A 23,259-nucleotide genomic window follows, 5' to 3' on the forward strand; every position below is an offset into this window, starting at 1 on the left:
CAAAAGAAGCGGTAAAGTACCTTGGACTGACTCTTGACTCAAACATGAACTTTTTCGAGCAAGTCAAAGCTGCAGCAGGCAAGGCTGTAGCTGGAGTTTCGGCGTTAAGTTGCCTAATGGCAAATATTGAGGGTTCTACGCTAGCAGGCGACATTCCCTGGTCAGATCAACGCAGTCTATTCTTCTCTACATCGCGGAGGTATGGCCGACGCTCTTGGCAAGGTGGTATACCGTAAGACGGGGAGAGGGGGGGTTTTGTGAGTGTCATCTACCTACCGCACTATCTTCGAACGGGCCGTGATGGGGATCGCGGGAGTGATCCCTGTTGCCTTTCTTGCTAAGAAGCGTAAAGCCATATACAAGCGCAAGGGAGAAGAGTCAATGGAGGTGGTTGCTTGTGCACTAGATGAGTGACAACTCTCTTGACAAAATGAGACTAGAAGTAGATGGACCGCGCGGCTCATTAGCAACTTAGGAGCGTGGCTGAATCGGCAACATAGTGAGACTGTTTCCTTACCCAGCTCCTAAGTGAGCGTGGACGTTCTCAGTCTTAACTGCATAAGGTTGGAAAGGGACGATCTCCTGATTGCGTGGTAGGGGTTCCTTGAACTGACAGTTCCCTTCTCTCCCCCCCCCCCTTCCGTTTGTGAAATTGTGTGATTTGTGGGCTCTGCAGCCGAAGGCCGAAGGACCCAGAGGCTTGCCCGAAGTAATGTGGCAAACGATTGCAGGCTAGCTCCCTGACGATCGGCAGGTGTCTATTTTGTAGTCTGACGGCGTACCGTTGCGGAGTTCAACACCCTATACAAAGATTCATTCACCTACCTTTGGCCCCCGCCCCCCTTTGTTTCCGAGACCCGTTGCTGAATTACATACAACAATTATTGTCAATGTAAAGTACACGGAGTCGTACTTCATAGCTAGATATCAGATCGTCTACTTCAAATCAACAAGATCGCCTCAACACTAGTTCACCCTAAAATGCTAACAAAAAGACCCAAGGCATGACATTGAGATTCGTATTATTATGTTGAGGCTCGCGATCATTGTCTTCAAGATTGCATGCGTCTTACGTCTGACCTCCCATTCGAACGAATTAAATGTATTGCGAACAATCGATAATTATACTTATTCCAAAAAGGGAATCTCGATCTCGAAAGCCACTCGGGCAACAAACGAACGAATGATAAATCACAGATTTAAGATTGATTCAAGATTCCAGCCACCTACTCGCAGTCAGATTGCTCGTTGGCATCATAATTCGCCCGAAGGCTGCACCAACTGCAGAAACAATGCTTGCCGAGGATCGATATCGAGATTGAACAAATAGACAACATGGATTTCCAGAGATCGTTAACTGGCTGCGCGCATATTGATTTGTTACTTTGTGACCTCAGTGTTTTGACTGCTTGGCAAGACAGTGTTTGGTGTTTCTTTCATAGTCACAATGCGATGGTGATCGATTTGAATAGTTTAGATGATGAATGGATAGATACAGGTAACAGATGTAATACACCATAACCAGGGAATGACGCGTAGGGAGCCCAGCGACCACAGGTAAATTTGGTTAGTAAGTGATTAGGTCTTAGATGAGATAGAATCTTCGCACAGACCCAACCATGACTTTCACTTTGCCAGAGACATGTGAGTGCGATGATCCTACCTTGAACCGCCTCCATATTATGGCCCCTCGGTTTGTATGATCGACTTGACAACGCTTTGGAGGTTTATTGTAATCTGTGTTCCGTTTTTTCAGACACCTTGCGATATTTATTGGATATGGTATGTGGAAATGATTGACCCTTATCATCAATGAGACATTGGTGAACTTGGGGTTTCAAATTTACTAAGGGAACGTACTAGTAAAGGTAAATGGGAGGCAGTGCTAACTATACTAAATAATTAATAATAATTGCTATGATGAGAAGTGAAGATGGATTTGTATAACATAGTTTTTTTCCCATTCCATTATCCCATATCTGATTTTCTGTATTTCATCCGCATTCTATATACTTTACTTACTTTGATATAAATATCACTTTTTATAAAAGACCTCTCTCTATCCTAACATCCCGGCAACCCTGAAATGTTTATTGATTTCCTATTTTTCTCCTAAATAGCCCAGCCATCGGATGCATTTTGTTTGACGGCTCAACAGGGGCCAAAGAGAAATTTTTTGCGCACGCACGTTTGTGAAATTGCCCAGTATGCGTCGCTGCCTGAAGTTATGTTGTTACCACGCAGTGGTATGGGCAAATAAAATGCAGCTTGGGCACGCTGTTGCTGTTGTAGGTGTTAAATTTCTCTCGTATTGTCGAAGACCTGCATGAACAGTTTTCGGTACTTACGTCACAACATCACAGTATCACAACCTAGTAGAAAAGTGATGACGGTATTATTTTTGTGATAAGTAATGTCCGTGCCGATATGATATCACATCGCTAAACATCACCGAGTAATATTGTAATGTATTTTTTTATATATCATAGCCCGCATCACTAGTTTTGGCTCTTTATCTCAAGGGAATCTAATATTAGGCAGATAATAGTATACGATTCCGACCGGTCACACAGTTACGTTGAACGGAGAGTTAGCGTTCTATGTTTTTCGATTTAATTTTTTTTTTTAATTCAAAGGGGAAGTGTCCACAGTTTCAGGGAATTTGCCATACATTTTGGTGGATTTGAGAACCCAACAACCTACAAATTTGGCAGCTGAACGTGAAGAAGATCTCTCCAATATGGGCGGGTTCTCGAGAAGTCACCTGAAACATTTGCACAAGAAGGCTGGTGGGTTCGCCATGCTCACCAGATTTAAGGAAATATTTTAAGGGTCAGAGTGATAATGCTAGGAAGAAGTCCAACTTTTCGGGCTTCAAGAAAGATCGATAGCTCCCTTAAAAAAATCTGTAATGGAACCTAACACCGATACCCCCAACTTACAAATAGAGGAAGAGAGAGTCAGGAAACATGTGGCTTTAACACAAATCTATAGATGCCCCGGATTGGGTCATACGGGGAAAACATATACTAGTACAAATAACAATTCCAGTAAATGCAGAAAATACAAAAGCAATTTCTATATCAGGATTGCGTAGTCGACTTAGATGTCACGATGCTAACTGGCAAGGGAAGGAAGGCGAGTCCTCGTAAATCGCAAGTAAAATCATTCGAAACATCCAATGCGAAGCTGCGAAAGACTTTCTCTTGAAGTTCATACGATAGAAAGGACCCTGTGAGTTGGCTTAAGAACACACCCAAAGTCTTCCAACGATATAAGCTGGATATTTTGAACCTAAGCGAAGTAAGATGGTGAGACTCTGGAGAGTACTCCTCTCCCTTTTGCCGTAGTTGGCAATATGCTTTTGTACTCTGAAAAGCCAAGTGAAGCAGACGCGAATCCGGTGTCGAGTTGCTTCTGACTTCTATCGCAAGGCGCGCTCTCTTGACCTAGTAGCCGGCTTCTGACAGACCTCTAACTGCTAGATTACGATCCAGGCTAAGAAGCATTACAATTGTACAATGTGACGCACCGAGAAAGGCATCCCATACAGTGGGGAAGGATATTTTCTACGAGCAATTAAACGCAGTTCAGGGGAGGCTGACATTGTGATTATGATGGGAGATCTGAATGCCAAGATAGAATCTGACAACATCTTCCTCGAAGGTATGATGGAGAAACACGGTCTTAGCGGCCGTAATGATAATGGTGGGGGATTCGTAGATTTCAGCAACAGAGACTGCCATAACTGCTCTCTCTATTTGTAAGCTGGGGGTATCGGTTGGGTTTCAACTGACCGACACCGTACGAGCAATCGCCGACCACATGGCGATCAGCAGTACATTTAGGAGTTATCTTCTGTATGTGCGTAACAGGAGAGGTGGTGACATCGGACTCTAAAGGGATCACAATCTAATGATCCCTAACGTTCGCTTGCGTGTTTCATCTGCCACCTCTCGCGGGGTGGGAGAGCTGCGAACCCTTAAGTTCACCATCAACCGCTTGCATGACCCAGTTGTCACTAGAATATAGGGGGTGGGGGGAGCTATCATGCTGATCGAACGGCAGATATACTGAATAACGTGCTTGAGAATATCGATGAGCATTGGCCCCTCATAAAAAGTGCTCTTTTTTTCGAGTACTACGCAGGCCGTTGACCACGTCCTGAAAGGGTGTCATAAGATCTGGCTGACTGCCAAATCGTGGAAGCAGAGCGATGGCAAACATGACGCGCTCGAACTCCGATACCGAGCAAAATCCCGGGAGATTTAGCATTGTATACGCCGCGACAAAAGAGAATTCTCTATTGCGTTGGTCAGGGAAGCGGAAAATGCGGCAGATCGCAATGATTTCAGAAATGTATATCACACCACTAAAGAGCTTGCATGTAGTCGCAAATCTTTCGATGGTCCTGTGAAGGACGTAGACGGTAGACTACTCATTCAGGATGATGAACAACTGAAGAAGTGGAAAGAACACTTCACGTTGGTTCTTAACCGTAACACATCCGGTTGAGTTCCTCCAAGCAGAAGAGAAATCATTTTGGCCACCAATCCACTCAAACGGAGTAAACCCGCTGAACTGGAGGGTATCCCCGCAAAGTTATTTATCGCTGGTGGACAGAGAGCAGGCTGGTTTCCGTGCGGAGTGCTCCTACGTTGACCATACCAACACCCTACGAATCATTTTGTAGCAGTACACGGGGTATTGATCTTCGCTGCCCCTGCTTTTCATCGATTTTGAGAAAGCTTTGGATGGCGTGAACAGGGAGTGTATCTGGAGTGCTCTACATAGAAGGGGTATTCTAGAGAAAGCAATTTTTTTTTTTTTTGAGAGTAGGGTAGGTGAATGCGTTTACGCACAGAGTGTTGGACTCCCGCCACAATACGCTGGCGGACTATCAACTAAACACCTCCCTGTCATCAGAGAACTAGCCTGGAACCATTTGACACATTACTTCGGGCTAGCGCTCCCGCTCTCAAGGCTTTGGGAGCCTTCAAGTCAGGGAATTCCTTTCACCAACGGGAGGGGAGGGGAGGAAGGGAGTTGTTAGTTCAGGGAACCCCTTACCGTCCGATCCCTCTGCGGGTCGAATTCTTCGTAGTAAGAGGAGCCCGAACATAATTCGCAATACGATTCCAGCTGCCAGCGCTCTTCAGCATCTCTCTGACAATGTCGTCTGGGGAGAGCTCCTCTGTGTCTGCATAAAGCTGCTGGCGGAGGCCGTCCCACCTCTCGTAAGAGAAAAAGGTGTGTTCAGCGTCATCCGCCACTCTATTGCAGAACACACAATCAGGAGATCGCGCCTTCCCAACCCTGTGCAGGTAAGACTGAAAACCTCCATGCCCACTTAGAAGTTGGGTAAGGAAGTAATCAATCTCACCGTGCTTTCTGTTCAACCATGGGTCTAGTTTGCCGATGAGCCGCGCAGTCCACTTGCCCCTTGGCTTATTTTGCCAAGAAAGTTGCTACTCGTTAAGGGTGCGTTGCCATTAGCCGACTCAATACCGCGACTCCTGCTGCAGCCCTGTCCACGGCTGCTTTGATTTGCTCGAAGAAGCTCATCTTCGAGTCGAGCATTAAACCAAGGTATTTAATCGCTGGTTTTGACTCTATAGTCAACTCGCCGATCGATATGGGACGCAAGGTCGGGATTCTCCTACTTCGGTTTTTTTCCAGCGCAAGGTTGAAACCGTGAGCAGTCATCCATCCGCTTACCCGTCGCATCAATATGCCAAGTCTGCTTTGCGCCTGTTCAACAGTGCGTCCGGCAATAAGTGTCGCAACGTCGTCTGCATAACCGACCAGGCGCGACTCTTCGGGCATATCGAGTCTATGCAGACTATCGTAGGAAGCGTTCCAGAGTTCCGGCCTTAGGATGGATCCCTGCGCTACTCCCGACGTGATTTCCATCCTCCTCTGGCCCTCTAGCGTCTCATAGAACAGGGAGCGGTCTTTCAGATAATCCCTCAATATCCGCAAGAGACAGCTTGGCACGTGAAAGGAGTTCTCTAGTGTGCCTAGCATATCTGTCCATCTTACGGAATTGAAGGCATTTCTGACATCAAGCGTTATGAGGAGCACTATCCGTCGAGATCGGAGACTGTGCGCCCCGGCTCGATTAAACGCATTTACGACCTCCATAACAGCATCCACTGTAGATTTCCCTGTTCTAAACCCGAACTGCCTTGCGGATAAGTCCCCGGCAGCACGGATCGCTCCAGCGAGTCTACCCCTGATGAGCTTCTCGAGCACTTTTCCGGCCGTGTCAAGCATACGCAGCGGTCGGTATGCAGATGGGAGCTCCGGGTCTCCTTTACCCTTACTGATCAACGTGAGTCTGGCCACTTTCCAGTGACAAGGAAAAATGCCCTCCTTCAAGCACGCGTTGAACGCTTCGAACAGCAATTCTGGCCGTTGGCGGAACACCAGTTTGTAAACTTCCACCGGGATACCATCAGGACCTGGCGCCTTCCTGTTTTTCATAGTGAGAACCGCTTCTTTGAGTTCTCCCATTGTGAAAAGGCGGCAATCCACGAAAATAATGGCTTTTATCCGAGCGACATATGATGGCACAAAACGCACCGGGGTAAAATCTCGGAGAATTTTGAGGTCCAAAGCACAGTCCGCCGGGGTTGCATCCTGCCATCGATATTATTTCTTGTTGTTCTCGGTGACGTTCTTCATACTGCCTTGTTCGGAGGGGAGGACATGGAGGAGTTTAATAGACAATGACATCTTTCCTCAAACATCTTAACTCCGCTGATGACATCTGCTTACTCTCTCACCGGATCATGACCCCTTGGCCAAATGCCGCTGGATTTGAAAGGAGAGACAAGTAGAGTTGAACTGAAGATAAATAGCAACAAAACCAAGATTCACAGTTTGAACGGTCATCGCACTCTCCCTATCTACATTAATGAGCAAAGCATCGAAAGTGTCGATCATTTATATATCTAGGAAGCGTGGTTTCTGGGGACTGCAGGGCCGTACGGAGTGGGTGGTGCGTGATACCTGTGGTCTGTGAAGCTCCCGATATAAGGAACAAAGGCGTGTAATATTTTTTTCACAGAGTACCAAATGATAGATCTTAATTAGTTCTTTTGCAAACTGGCGGGGGAATATAGAAGAGTGTGAGACCCAAAAAAAGAAATAGACCTCGTTCTCGAAATCTATCAACAGAAAAATCTGAAAAAAAAATCCTCCAAATGCATTCGGTTCCAATATCTACATAAATAAAGCTAATGACGATATATTGCCATAGTTTACAAAATTGTCCGAAGAATCTATTTAAGTCCATCCTAGAAGTGTAAAATTTATTGTTTAAAAGGTAATACAGGGTACGATTCTGGAAAGTTTGAAAGAAATCAAACTTCTATTAACAAAATTATAGAAGGTCAAAACTTTTCATATAAAAGGCGTGTACGACGTCATCATCATATAAATTGAACTCGTATGAACGTCCCATGGGAACCATATTCCGACTTACTAATATTAAATAAGCCCTAATCAGGAAGCTCGCTACTTCAGGTATGAAAGGTTTTGTTGATTCTTTATGTAAACATATTTTGCTGCGCGATGGTTCCACTTATATATAACTGGTAGGGCAAATAGAGAGAATATGCCCGATATTCAATTCGACGTGATACTGGCATTTTATCTTTTAGCAAATAATTATTTGACCCAAATGAAGCAACTTTGGTCTAGTATAACTCTCTTAATAATAGTACGATTTCCACCAAACTTTCCAGCTTCCTGTCAAAACATATCTTACTGTAAAATTTCATGGATATAGGATGAACTTAAGGGCGTTCGCAGCAAATTTTAAAAATGCAAAAATAAACGATTTGGTAATTTCTGAGATTAGGTCCTTGAAGTAATTGCCCTTTTCGGACCTCCGCGCTCCTCTCCTCCAATGATACTTGATACCTGATTCGAAAAGTACTGAGACCTTTCATTTGATACCCCACATAACTATATTCGACAAAAAAATGTGGCACCCCTCTTTGAAGTATATGCCCTCTCCTTCTTAAGTTGCACGTGGAGCAATGTAAATCACCACCCACCCCTTAGGACTGGATGATTCCCCTGTCTTCCTGGATGTTGTAGCATATAGTACGTAAAGATGCCCCGTTTTATTCCATCGATGCTGCCATTTCCTGTTCAGCTCCTTCCTAGCTGCTCGGTCATGTGTTAGGGGCAAGCAGATCTGTCATGGGATGGACTGAAGCAACAGCCCGGGGATCGTCCTCCCTGCACTGGAGAAGGTGATAATAGGACCTGAAGCCAAGGTGGAACAGCATACGCCGAGGGCTGCGTGACCAACGGGGAGGTTGATCTTTAGTATGCGAACTCTGAATACCTTGGGTACCTTCAATTTCAAATAAGATCCTTGCCCTGGTGATCGGATTAACCAGGGTAAACATTCTTTCCGGACTACTCGTAGGACCAAGACATGAACTCAATTTTAAAAATAAAACAAGCCGACGATAGAAGGAGAGGAAGTGATGCCAGGCGCATCATTGAAGGACGAGCTGCTGGCATCCAGCCAGGAGACAGTAGCTGTCGTGAGCAGTACACTCGGTGTCATCCGTAGCACCGCTGTGCTAAAACTAACCACAGGGACCTCCCGGAGCTAGGCGGCAGAGGGAGTAGTGGTTTCCAGCCTGGAATCTACTGCCGTCAAGCTGGGTGTAGCAAGTACCAGATATAGTACTCCTAACCCGAAACCCGCGACATCGGGGGATCCCTCAAAAATAAAAACCGACAAGAACGTCGGTCGCCGGAAACCGACTAAGAAGCGAAAGTCCACTGGTGTTCTGCTCAAGAGCCAGTACCAGAATGCATGTATATTCTCAACAAGATTGCTAGGAATAAGGAGGCTGGTATTGTCGACGAGTGGGATGGAAAACACCTCGCTAAATACCGGGCGAGTGTTGAGGAATACAAACGGTTGGCAGACGAGCAGAAGGCGAAACTAACCGCTCTGAAATGCAATCGATTTCAAGACGAGGTCGAGCAAGATCCGAAATGGAGCAGAGTAGGCAAGAGCCCAGACGGTAAGCAACATCTGAAGAAAAACACGCAGCAACAGTCAGCCCACGGGACACGAACTGGGAAACCCTTCAGCAAAGTGGCCAGGAGCCACTTACGTGTAGCGCTGACGGATGGTAATTCCATTAGCGGCAAACTAGCGTCGGAGGTGTGGACCAGTGTTGAGGCCATGCTGTCGGAGATGGTCACTGAGCATCTCTTGGACACCAAAGGCGAACACAAGCGATTCATCCCCTGCTTTGATTCCTCTCAGGTGGTCCCTGGGTTTCAGGTTATAGCTTGCGAGGACCAAATACTTTCTCGGTTCGTGCGTCGCTAAGATCAGCGACGCTAGGAAGGGCGTAAAGCTCAATCTCATCCCTTACGACGGGATTCCCAGGAGACCGGTTGCTCGCATATGGTTGACGAAGATCCGCATGGATAAGGACAAGCTCGTCCAATCCATGCGCCTTCCAAACCTCAGGATTCCCATGCACAACCGGGTCGTTATCTAGGAGAAGGAACAGACTTACAGCCAAACTTTTCTACTCCGTATAAATGAAGAATGCCTGGAGACACTGGAAAAGGTCGACTATAGAGTGCGGTTCGGAGTCAGGAACGCAAAGGTAAAAGTGTTCCGTTCTGCAAAACGACGACCTAAATCCAATCGACGACGCGAGCTGTTGGAGGAGATGACGATCGACAAAAGAAAAGGAAAATCTGAGAGAGTTGAGAGAAGTATGAAGGCAATACGGGTTGGGAATATCACTTTGAAGAAGATTATGGAGGATCCCGTAAAGCATGGCTAGAAGGGTCGGGGTTATTTTTAAAACGAGCATAGCGTACACGGACAGAAGCACAAACAAACCGAAAACTTGTGTTAAACAAAGAGAGCCTATTTTTAATGAAGCTTTGGAGGAAAGTTTAGGAAGTGTACTGCTCCAGAATCAACATAGAAGTGTAACCTTGGGTACTTCGCTCGGAAAAACCAGTCCAGAAATATGCATGTGGAAATTCAAGCATATGAAACTGGTGGCCAAGAAGGGCCAAAGATAAACTCAAACTTTTGGAATGGCTTCCAGCAATATAAATCAATTTCCAAGTATTCAATCATGTCGCCTAAAAGTCCAAAGGTAAATACCGTGAGCTCGTAATCAACTCGATCATAGTCCTCATATACAAACGAAGGACACAGTTCTTACACCGTTTCATTCCTATGATAGTAAGTTGAATATTAAATAGATATCGCATATGACAGGCCATATTAATCGTCTGTTCCCACACATTATCGACCCATTGATAGCGAATTCATTCCTCGCTGTTCATTCGAACTGAGCACTTGGGTCCTCCGTATTATGACTACCTCCCCAATCGTATATGCCTGTCTAATTCGTTTGAAACTTGCAGATACAATTCCACAAATTCGCCACGGGCAAATAAAGCAATAAAGATAAAAAGGTATGAAAAATCTACTGGGGTAGCTCGGCATTTAGTAAGCAGCCTCATATAACACAGGTTTCGTCGATAAGTAGCAATAAATTGAAAAGCGATTTACCTCACTTTGCGGGTTCATATATCCGATAAAAATGATTTATTTCGCGTATTTTCGATTCAATGGGCAAATGGAAGCTGTTGTTACTGATTTTCTCTTTCCACGAGTACTCCTATCTGTTAAGTGGAAGCAAAGGTTTGAAGACTTGTTCGTTCCTCATTCCCAGCAATTTGCACCTAACTCCAATGCCCGGGACGATGATAAATCATGTGTCAAAGCGGTTGGACGGTCCATGTGCCTTTTACAGACCAGTGATCATACATGCATTATAAAAACCACAAAAATGTGATCGGGAATCACGATTAAATTACATGATCAAGGTTTTTAGGTTTTTGGTTTATTAGGCATTGGTTTACTTAGGTACTCGCTAGAAAAGCTGATGGGATCAGTGAATATGTGCGTCATTAATTTAATATAAAAATTCTGTATACAATCAATTAGTGGTTGTTGCAATAAAACGTGAGTTTAGTAAAAAAGGTGACACTTTTTCAAAGATTTCGAAAAGGTATCCTAAGTGTTTCAGGCCGACTTGTTAGAGAATTGCCACAAACCACTCCCCTTCGGACACCAACTTTTCGTGTGTTTGAGGAGCCTGTAATAGCCAACTACTACATTAAAGGTGTCCAAAAACATAAATATAGAAGCTATGGATTTAAACTCTCCAAGTGGAGCGGATTTCGGAGGCATTACCAAATTGATGTCCCTCTATGGAGGAATCAGTTGAAAGCATGCTTACCAACTCAATAGGAAGCTTGCATTCAGCAGCCAGCCAGAATAGAAAGCCCGGCAACTTTTATCTTGGTACTACAAACCAAATCCACCCATAAGCGGTATAAGAAGGCACGGCAGAAGGAAACTTCAGGAACTAAGGTGAAGGGACTACAAGCTGAGTCCAACTAATCAGAACCCTCTCCTTCACCCTGACCAGGAAGAGAAAAAGAAAGGGAACGGGTGATACCGGTAAAATCGGACGTAAAGAAGCGGAATCCCCGGCGGAGTGAGGCACACACTATACGCACCAGCGGTAATGTGCACAAGAAGCGTAAGACCAACACATCTATGATAGGTACACCAGGGCCTACATGCGCGCGTCCCCCGGGAATTCGGACCGGTATGACGGCAGGTGATGAAATCAGTCAGAGAGATCTTAACAAAGCTAGTCCCTTCCATAGGAGTGCAGGCACGAAAGCGGGAAAGAAGAGAATCTATGCGCAAGCCCCAACCCCATTTCTTAATGGACGTTAGGATCATTGAGTTGAACATCAACTCTATCATCGACCGAGCTTTCAGACACGAGATCGAGCTATTTCTTGGCGGGCATAATCCCCAAATAGTGTGTGTTTGAGGCTTCACTATTAGCATGGGCCCAATTTCCTAAATTTCAACGTTTTCCGAACTGACCGTCCTCAGTCCAATACTCAGGGTCGAAACACCTGTGGTGGTATGGCATGCTCATTTCTGAGATATTCCTTTCTATACAATTGTTCAATCCACCCAATAGCTTCAAGTCCTTGGTCTTCGTTGCTGCTGTCTACGGCCCCAAACAATCCTTTGATACCCATGATATCCGTCGTACCCTATCCTCCTGCGCCGCACAACCGAGAGCAGGAAAGTCCTGGTTCGTAATTATAGGTGGATACTTCAAACCCAGGCACCCGTCCTGGTTCCATGTACGGTCGAACAAGAACGGGGAAACCTTCCATCACTTTCTAGCCACCTCAAAACCCAATATCAACCTGGTTTTAGATATCACACTCCCCGACAGAGCCATCCGGCCCTCTCCAACCTTAGTCCCCGACTTTCAGAAGGCGAACTGGAAACTCATCAACCGAACCCTCAGATACAAATTTGAACCTGGGAGGACCCTTCCAACGAAACAATTTTCAACTGTCCAGTCTATGGTATCGGACTGGACAGTTCGTCAATACACTGATGTAATTCAGCTAGTATGTGACGAACTGATACCGTCTCGTTCCCTAAACTACCGCAACCTAATTTCTCTCCCAAGTGATATCCTTGAGGATATCAAATACAAACGTACCCTAAAGCGAAAACTATTTGGAAATAGATACTCTCCGCAATCCTCTCCTCTCCGTGACGAAATCCATTTCCGTGACAGGTCAGTCCACGATAGAATTTTAACCCTCTTCACCAATCACCTCCACAAACGCCTTTCCAACATTGAACTGAACCCTGATACCTTCAGGGAACTTAGGAAAAGTACTGTGGAAGCTGTGTTTGCAGCCTCCAAAAACAAAAAGTCAGTGGGTTTAGCCAAAATCCGTTACGTAGTTTTGAAAAAATGCGCTCCTAAAATTCCAAAACACTTTCTATAATCATTAACCAATGCCTTCTCAACGCCCACTTCCCCACCTATTGGAGAACTGCTGGCATTGTTCACATCCCAAAAAAGAACTTTAGCCCGCATACAGGCTTATCTCAATAAGTGACATCCCCTCAAAATCGGAAGGACGGTAAGCTTGAAAACAGGAATAGAGAGGGTGCGAACGATTCTTTGGGATCCTCGCGAAAAGATAAAAAGGTCTCCCACCGGCAAAGGGCAAGGTAAACAAAGCTACCAAAATCGTGGAAACTACGGCGCCGGCTCCACTCGACCCAAGAAAGGTAAAACCCCAAAACGGAACCAAGGAAACATGGACCAAGGTTGGCGGAAAGAATAATACGACACATAAAAGAAGATTACGGCGCGAATTAATTATCATCTCGAAAAAAAGGTGGTATCAGTTATGCAGATATTCTCAGGAAGGTCAAATCTGATCCTGAGCTGATGGACCTTGGAGAACACGTCAGCCGAGCCAGACGCTCCCAAAAAGGAGATTTGACACTTGAGCTGAAGAAGTCTCCGGGCAAAACGGTTGAAAATTTCCTCGGCAAGGTGAAGAAGTCTTTAGGCGAAGAAGCGCAAATACGAGCCAGAAAGCAGCAGATTGTTATACAATGTAAGGACATTGATGAAATCACGTTCGCACCACTTGGTTTGCAAGATTTCGCAATGAGAGGACTGAGGAAAGCATACGGAAGCACGCAAACGGCAACTATAAGCTTACCAGCTTAGACAGCCTGATTCAAACTGCCACCGGTTTGTAAAGTAAAAATAGGTTGGGTCGTTTGCTGACTCAGGGAGCAGGTTTCTCTCAAGCGCTGCTTTAGATGTCTTGAATTTGGCCACATAGCGACGAAATGCACCGGTGACTGTGACAGGTCAAAAAGTTGCAGAAAATGTGGGGGGAAGGTCATATGTTCAGGGAATGCAAGGCTGAGCCTAAATGCATGCTTTGCAAGGGGAAAAACGGCGTGAACAGTGGGCACGTTGCCGGCAACAGCAAATGCCCAGTGTTTAGGAGAACCTTGAATGTAGTAAAGAAATGAGGTTGATACAAATCAACCTAAACCACTGCGAGGCAGCGCAAGACCTTCTCTCGCAGACCATCTATGAGAAGGGAATCCAAGCTGCCATAATCAGCGAGCCTTATCGCGATAATAAGAGCGATATTTGGACTACAGATGTAACTGGCAAGGCGGCAATATGGGCGTGTGGAAATCAAGCCATTCAAGAAGTGATGGAGTTTCCAAAAGTTGGATTCGTCAAGGCAAAAATAGCTGGAATCTATATATTGTTGCTATGCTCCACCAAGTACATAGCAGAATTTGAAGGAATGCTGGGTATGCTAGTCTTGGATGCAAGAAATTGAAACCCCAAGATCATAGCGGGTGATCACAACGCATGGGCCGTGGGTTGGGGCATCACACTACGGTCACCAGGGGCCGTATCCTGCTCGAGGATTTCGCAGAGTTAGACTTGGTGCTTGCCAATAGGGAAAATTTTTCCACTTTTCGTGGGACAGGGTCGGGGTCAATAGTCGATCTGACATATGTGAGTACCACATTAGCGGGAAGAATGGCATGGTTTGTCAGTGAGCGTTATACTCATAGCGACCACCAGGCAATTTTCCTCCAGATCGAATATGGGCCATGTGACGATGTGCGTTCCCGCGGAGCAGGATACCAAGGCTGGTCCGTGAAAAAGTTTAATAAGTCGGGAAACCGGAAGCTGGGCGCTTCAGGTATGAAAGGTTTTGTTTGCTTCTTCTGTGAGTATATTTAAGTGTAGACCTAGTCCATTTGTACGTAGCCCGTTATGTATTTGCATTTGGCATATCTAACTACCCACTTTAGTGTGATATTGATATTCAGTTGCAGTAAATTTACACGGTAAAGTCAACTTTGAGCTACTGTAACTTTGTTACTAATAGTATGATTCTGATCAAACTTGGGTATAACATGCTTCATATTATATTGTATATTACTACCAACTTTTATAACTCTGAGATAAACTTAAGGGGGGTTTTACTGAATTTCCCCAAAAATATGGTAATATACTATTATTAACTTAATTTGAACGGATGTCCATATGGAGAGTATTTTGAGGCCAAGGAACTATATAGAGATTTTTTCAGATTTTTCGGTTGAGTACTTTCTGAGAATGGGTCCGTTAAAGAAATCATCACTTTCAACCCCTCCCACTCCCCGCTTTTCTAATAAATCTCAAAACTAAGGCTGGCTTCGAAAATTACTAATCGAGACCTTTCATTTGATACCCCACATGACTATATTCGGGGAAAAATATTTTTACACCCCCCTTTTACATGTATGGGGACCTCCCCTAAATCTCAACGACGTAGAAGGATATCACTCACTGTATGTCTGGGGGTCCACAGTTCCCACCGTCTCACCAAATTTCGTGTTAATCGGTATAGTCGTTTCTGAGAAAAGTACTTGTGACAGAAAGACAGACAGTGGGGTCTACCTCAATCGTAGACTTAACTTTTGTCAGCCCTGCACTGGCGCGTGGTATGTTTTGGTGCGTCAGCAAGCCCTACACCCACAGCGATCACCAGGCAATCTTCTTTGGGCTATGGGTGGAGTCACCGGGCATAAGACCATCATGGCCGAAGCCGAGAAAGATGTGAGGCTGTTCCGCTTAAGTTCTGGATGAGCAGACCCTCATGGAGGTATGGTTAGACCAACCTAATAAAGCAGACGCCTCTACGGAAAGAGCTGCCCATGTGGCCCAATGCATCGCCAAAGCGTGTGACGCGTCCATGCCGAGGAGGTGCTCATTCCCCAGTAGAAGACCAAACTACTGGTGGAATGCTGAACTGGCCAGCCTTCGATCAGCCTGTCATCGAGCCAGAGAGCGGTAGGCAGAATCAACCAAGGGCAAAAAGAGCGCGCCTATAAGGAAGCTTGCAAAACCCTCAAGCTCGCCATCCAACAGAGCAACAGGGAATACTTTAAGGAGCTCTGTTTAGAAGCGGACGTAAATCCGTGAGGGAGCACCTATAGAATCGTGATGGGGCGATTCAGAGTCCGATCAAATCCGCAGATCACGTGCCCTTCACTCTTGTTAAAAATTATCCAGGGATTATTCCCTCAGCAAGTGGAGGGCATAGACAACTTCCAGCGACTTCTGAAAGACACGGCAATACCACCAGTAACCAGTGACGAGCTGCTGGAGATCTGCGGTAGGATAGGAGATAACAAAGCTCCGGGTCTGGATGGCGTGGCGAATAAGGCCCTTAAGCTTGCCGTGAAATCCAGACCGGACATGTTCGCTGAGTTGTTCGAAGCGTGCATGTCCGAGGGGATATTTCCTGCATCATGGAAACGACAGAAGTTGGTGCTGGCAAACCTTCAGGTGAACCAACTTCCTACAGACCTATTTGTCTTTTGGACACTGTAGGCAAAATGCTAGAGCGAGTAATCTATAATAGATTACTCCCGGTTGTTGAGAGCCAAGGAGGTCTCTCAGATCGGCAGTATGGGTTCCGTAAAGTCAGATCAACCATTGATGCCATCAAAATGGTTACTGGCTTGGCCGAAGATGCAATCCACGGATAGGGCAGTACGAGTAAATGTTGCATAGTGGTGACCCTGAATGTGAGAAATGCATTCAATTCGGCCAATTGGAACCTAATACGGGAATCTCTGGCGAAGATTGGTATTCCCGCTTATCTTGCAGCTATTTACAAGAACGGAGGCTTTGGTATGACACCGACGACGGACCCCAGGAGTACGTTGTCTCCGCGGGTGTCCCACAGGGCTCCGTACTGGGCCCACTACTGTGGAACATCATGTACAATGATGTTCTTAATCTTCCCCTTCCGGAGGAAGCCACGGTGGTGGGCTACGCCGATGATATAGCGCTGGTTGTTGTCGCAAAGCATCTCGAAGATGCTGAGTTATACTCATACGAAGCGATCAGTGCTGTTAAGGGTTGCTGAGGAAAAAAACGGAAGCGGTTCTCATCACCAAGCGCCGTAAAAGAAATTTTGCCCGTATTAAAATTGAGAATCATATCATCACTTCTAAGCCTGCGATCAAATACTTGGGAGTGATGGTAGATGGGAAGCTTAGCTATAAGCCACACGTGCACGTGCAGGCCCTGGCAAGAATGATGCCGAAGGTGGGAAGGCCACGGCATGCTTCCAGGTTGCTTATAGCTAGGGTAGTGAGTTCGATCCTGCTCTATGCAGCTCCAGTTTGGGGAAAGGCATTGCGGGTTACATTTAACGCTAACAAACTGAGCTCAGTCTACAGAAGAACAGCCCTAAGGGTGTGCTCGGCATTCAGGGCTGTCTCAGATGATGCAGCATTCGTCATTTCTGGAATGATGCCCATTGACATCTTGGCAGATGAGATGACGAATATTTGTGATGCGAAGTCTGTCTCTCCTTTGTCGCGGACGAGGAACGTCGAAAGAGAGAGATCGCTAAATAGATGGCAAGAGCGTTGGGAACGCTCGGGAAAGGGTCGTTGGACACACAGGCTCATTCCTGCCATCAAGGAGTGGTTGGAGAGATGGCACGGTCAGATTAATTATAATCTTACTCAGTGTCTCACGAGGATATCGCCAGTACCTGTTCAGGTTTAAACTAGATACCTCACCCGATTGTCCAAACTGCGATAAAGTCCCAGAGGATCCAGAGCATGTATTCTTCCACTGTTCAAGGAGACTCTAGGAGAAGTGCTCGTATCAGAGAATCTGGTGCGAAGAATGCTAGCATGTCAGGAAGACTGGGGTGCGATCAACTCCATGGTCGTATCTATCCAGAGCAAACTGCGAAAGGCAGAGGAGACCAGAAAAGCGCGGTTACGTACGCCGCGTAGAGACGAAAGGGGACCAAGCTAAAATGAGCTGACTCCGCCCCGTGATGTAATACCATACGGTGGTTCCACGGGGCTTGGAGGGAGTCGGGGGTGGTTTTAGTGGGTAAGAATCTCACACGCTGACGTGTCCAGGCCAGTGTCTTTTGAAGATGTCCACCTCTTCAAAACAAAACAAAAAAAAGACAGACAGACAGACAGACATTGAATCGATTTTAATAAGGTTTTATTGTGCAAACAAAACCTTAAAAAGGATGCATTCATAGAGTTACTATCGGGAGGCCACAATCCCGATGGTGCAGCTACCGAAAAGGTAGAGTAAAGTATGTGACGTTGCTATGTCCAAGCGGCGAGTTCTCCTAAAAAGGCGCTCAAACTATCGGTGGGATGTAGAGACCGCGGAGTTGAAGGATGCATGTTTTCGAGCTAGAAGGATCTGCCAAAAATCTAGAGGAAAACCGGACTTCGACGGGAAACGGCAAGTATATGTGAACCTTTGTTTTACACAGAACCTTAAAAGTTGCTGTTTTGGGACTACCGATCACTTGTTTTGTCTACTGAACTAGCCATATCGGTTAATCAACAGGCACAGTGAATTCAATTGTCACAGCCCCCTTTTCATTTCAAAATTCATGGCATCATAAAACAGCGACGAGGACATATCAATGCATGATATTCCCATAATTACGGGTTATGCGCCTGACTCAATCCGCACCAACCTGACTGTAACTACACAATTAAATCTTATTAGTCCTAACTTGGAAAACCACTCATGGCCCGCCGACAAGTAAATCAACGCTACCCTAATAGCAAAACATGTTTCCTTTCGCGAATTTCCCAATCACCGATCTGTTACTATCAAGATCGTTGTTAGATAATTGGTCGATGCTTCAACTCAGCCGCCAAATCGGCCCATTCGAATCTGGTTCGAATGAAATTAGTTTCGACAAAACTTCTAATTAAATCCAATTTTCGCGATCACAACTCATACGGAGAGCGTTCAATTTATTTGTTTACTGCAAGTTCGGGACCCTCTTAGAGTGTTTAGGGAGCTCCATTAAGTCAGCTACGTGACACGAACCCGTGGAAGTGGGCAGCCCTTTAGATACAAATTAGCTAATCAGATGTGAGAATCGATCTTAAATGTGTAGGAAGTCTGCGAAATGTTTCGTAACCGCATTAGCTTCTAGTGTGAATGTAATTTAGTATATTTCACAGATAAGATCTTGATACTTGTTCTCACACTAGTCCAGGTTAGCAAATTGCGGGGCGAAGTAGGTTCAATGGGTTTTCCTTTGAATTTCAATGAATTTTCCACTACAATCGGTCATATCAAATGAGTTACATTATTTCAATTAGAGGCGATTTCTCAACTGCTAACTGCACCTATCAATTCTTGAAGTTAATGTGCGCTAACAAAAGCGCGGATCATGCTCAAGTGGTTTGGGTTGTTGAATTCGGGGCTCAAAAGAATGGCATTCAAAACACATCAATACATTGCGACCTGCAACATTGTTTATAACCCATGCGAAAACATTTAAACAAATTTCCACTTACGCAATGCTTTTGATGTGCTTATGCTACACTACGCCAGCGACGTGAGCACTTAACATGAATTACTAACGATGCTGCTTATGATCATCAGGCGCGAAATCCGATTGATCCATTGCTAAATTAACGATCGTGTCGAAAATGCTAAACTGCTTTTGTATCACATTTATGAATGGTCAACAAATAAGAATTGCATTTTGAAATTTAATGACACGTACTTAATCTGATATCCAGTTTTGCAAGACGGTCAACGTAACCATCGGAGACATCATGCGCAAAGTCGCAGTCTCGGGGACCTCTCCACTGCCATAGATGGTATGCGTCAAGGACGTAGCCACTGTGACACTCTGATGTTTCGGGAATAAATTTCAGGGAGACCTTAAATGTAAAACTTGTCACGACCATCTCGCCATTTGGTGGACCCACGACGTAAGCGGACAGCAACTATCCGCTTAGAAACCCGTCACTGCCCACAATGTCTGCGGGGGAAATAGCCGAGATCTCCTCTGCTCCCCCCCACATCCGTCCCGCTTCTGATGAATTATTATTATAATTAATCTGATTTGGTTTTCCAGATTAACTTCCAGAATTTATGGAGTCTTTCCCCAAAACGGAACATCAATTAATTTCAACTTTCTTTTATGGAGAGCAAAAAGCAAACAAGTCGACAGGATGATTGTGTGTTTATTGAATTACTGGAAGTGCTCGAAAGTGATTAGCATTCAAAAGACTTGCGTCGAGATGGAGAGTAGAATTCTGAATCTGAATTGTCTACGCTGATTGATTGATAGATACGTACAGCAAAGTGCTGATGGACTTCGATGTTTCTTAGAATGGAGAGTTGAAAAAATGGCGGGAATGACGCATCATCCAAATGGGGTAATCAAAAATGTTAAGCTTTCGATAGACTGCCGAAAGATTAAATAGAGTTTCTTAATACGACTACTAAAGCATCAAAGATGGCAGTTAATCTGCTTTAATCAATGAAAGCGCGTCAACCACACCTACCTCATAGAAGTCAGCTGGTGTTCCAACTCTGCGCTGCGCCACATAAGTCCAAGCCATCCCGGGATAGTAGGTTCTATTGCATGACATAACCCTCAATGGAGTTCTTGTCCTTACTCAAGATGTGACCTATCCACTGCCGCTTTCATACCATCACGTCTACGGGTATTTCACCCATACACTGACAAAACTCTTCATTCGTTGTTATCTCAGGCCAGAATATTCCGGTGGCATGACACGGATGTGAGTTAATGAAAGCCTGGAGGATCCGAACAACGATGATAATCACTTTCCATTTACTTCTTTTGTTTGAATCACAACGTCTGGATCAATTGCGCTGGATGGAATCGAGAGCCTTCCAAATACCATCTAGCATAGCCATCGTTGCTTCGGTTTATTTAAAATAATAAGGACTAGTCTTTTCTATTCGCTAGTGATATTTATTAAGCTCGCAAATGCCAATATTTCGGGAATCACTTGTTCCCTTCATCAGTGCTAGCAAGTTTTGCATCAATAGCAGAATTTTGTGCTTTTCGCCAGTGGACAGTGATGCTCCAAGGGCATGATAATATGTGGGCAACAACGTTGTTGCAATCGGATATTTCGGTTGCAAAGTGCCCGATCACGAAAGTGACGTAGTGAGCACTCGTCCTTTTTATGGAAGGCAAATATTAGCGACTTGTGGTCCGTAAAAGTGGTGAACTCTCTTACTTCAACCATATGATAAAAGTATTTCTTCACTACGCCCATGGCCTGTAGTTTCCTGTCGTATGCCCTATATTTTCGTTCCAGTGGATCGAGCTTGTTTTAGAAGAAACCGAAAGGCAGATGTATCATAGAAAATGGCCAATGGGGTGTCAAATTTCGGGTGTTCAAACCACCTGCAAGTGTCGAAGGTGGATCCGCAGGTCTAATTGATTGGTCTATTTCCTTTGATTTTGACGTGGCTGATCAATTTATCTTTAACTGATAAGGAACTTGTTCCCTCCTTTGAGACCAGGTATCCTAAGAAACTGACCTTTTGCTGATCAGAAATGTATTTGTTTCGATTCGCCACCATTCTATATTGTTTTAACCGTTGAAACAGAGAAGAAGATGAAGCGACTAATAAGTTATCGTAACCTCTTAAAGCGTCGTCGATGTTCAATTTGTCCAGAAATAATCGTCTGGGTTTCAAAGCAACTGATGGTACAGGCCCTGTGACTATGTGATTCTTGGTTAGGTGACATGTCATTTTTCCGGTCCCTCCTTCATGATACGAGCTTTCTCATGTAATTGCTCTGATGGTGGGAGTTGTATATTCTGCATGTCTCTTTAGTAGGTGAGGGGAGTTGTTAAATCCCGAAAACAACCGTACTGAAGGAGTCCGTAGCATGCCAAGAAATCTGTTTCGAGCAGGGATTTGGAAATAATAATAATAATAATAACTCCGCCGAAGCCGGTCCCAAGCCCGGTTGTGAAAGGAGGAGGGATGGATAGCTTCAGTCTGAATGGCTGTACGCCACCGCAGCGTCTCAGGGGGTAGGTGAGGAAAGTGCAGGAACTTTGCAGTCTTGCAGATTACTCACTAAGGAAGCTATCTCAACACCTGGCAGCTAGGAATAAAATGCACCACCAACAATGAGAAGAAGGAGGAATTTGAGGTCCGGTACGAATAACCGGCGGGAGTCGTCTGACTTGGTGACTGGGTCGGGCTTTCGTAATGGGCAGCACGACATCGAAACCGCTAGTCGTGGGGCGGTTCGACGTCTAGGCGCCACGACGACCAGGAGCACAGCTCCGCCTGCTGCAGCTGTTTCGCCACAATCTGTGGCGACCACTTCAGCAGGTTCGCGTAGGAAGCGGATGAAATGGACTGAAGAAATGAACCTCTTCATCATCCGCTCCTACTACGAAATAACGGAGGGGGCGGGTATAACATCTTACCGCCCCTTGTTGCACCAGAGATTCGTCGAGCGTTTCCTACAATTCGCGCACGTGACTGTGCAGCGAGTCGCAGACCAGTACCGCTTGATTACTCGCAGCGAGACAATCCCGGCCACCATCAGGGAACGTGTTCGACTTGAGGTCATCGGGGAAACTGGTGACCGAGAGTCGATGGGGGCAGAGGCGGCGGCATCCACAACACCACGCCGCACTGCAGGCAACAGCTTCAGTACTCGCCGAAGCACTCTTCTCCACCGTCCAGCTGAGGTTTCCGCTGAGGTTCGAGACGAATTCCAAAGAGCGTGTATGGAATTCTCGGATATGGATCCTTTGCATAGACCAAGTATTCCCAGGCTCTATGCATCTCCAGCAACTCCGGCAATTCTATCTCAAATCAATGATGAGATTGCATCTCGACTGTGTGCTGATATGTCGCTGCTGCAACTACAATCACTTGTGTATTGTGGTGCAGTTGCGGCTATCAGATTGCACGGTCAGAAGATTCGCTTTCGTGTTATTGGTTTGAGTGACAAAAGAGATCCACCATGGAAAATTCGTCTGGAACGTCGGCGGGACTCACTAAGGCAGGACATTGCTAGACTGATTGAGATCAGCACTGGCAATGCCAGCCGACGAGTGAGAAACAAAGTGCAGAGGGTTTACCGGAACTATGCCATCCCCTGTGAGACACCCGTAGTTGAAATTCTGGACACACTAAAACAGAAACTTTCTGTCATATGCAGTCGGTTACGACGGTATGGCGAAAGTCATTCCAGACGTGTCCAGAGTGCAACATGCGCGAGGAACCAGCGGAGCTTTTTCAGATCTCTCAACGAATCCCAACAGAACGCCCAGACAATACAGTTCTCGGTGACGGAAGCGAAAGAGTATTGGGCTGGACTTTGGGGGTTACCTGCCGAGCATGCTGAGTGGATCACCGCCGAAGGCACCCGCCATGCCAATACACCTGGCATGAATTTCGCGGATGTTACCGAAGAGGAAGT

General features: G+C 45.6%; 1 protein-coding gene across 1 annotated transcript in view; it reads right to left on the reverse strand.

The window, feature by feature from the left end:
- Nucleotides 1–23,259, reverse strand: part of LOC119656695 — a 554,004-nt gene that overhangs the window by 457,424 nt on the left and 73,321 nt on the right. The gene's annotated exons all lie outside the window — the stretch shown is intronic.

This window comes from Hermetia illucens, chromosome 5 (assembly GCF_905115235.1).
Source record: "Hermetia illucens chromosome 5, iHerIll2.2.curated.20191125, whole genome shotgun sequence".
NCBI classification, from domain to species: Eukaryota; Metazoa; Arthropoda; class Insecta; order Diptera; family Stratiomyidae; genus Hermetia; species Hermetia illucens.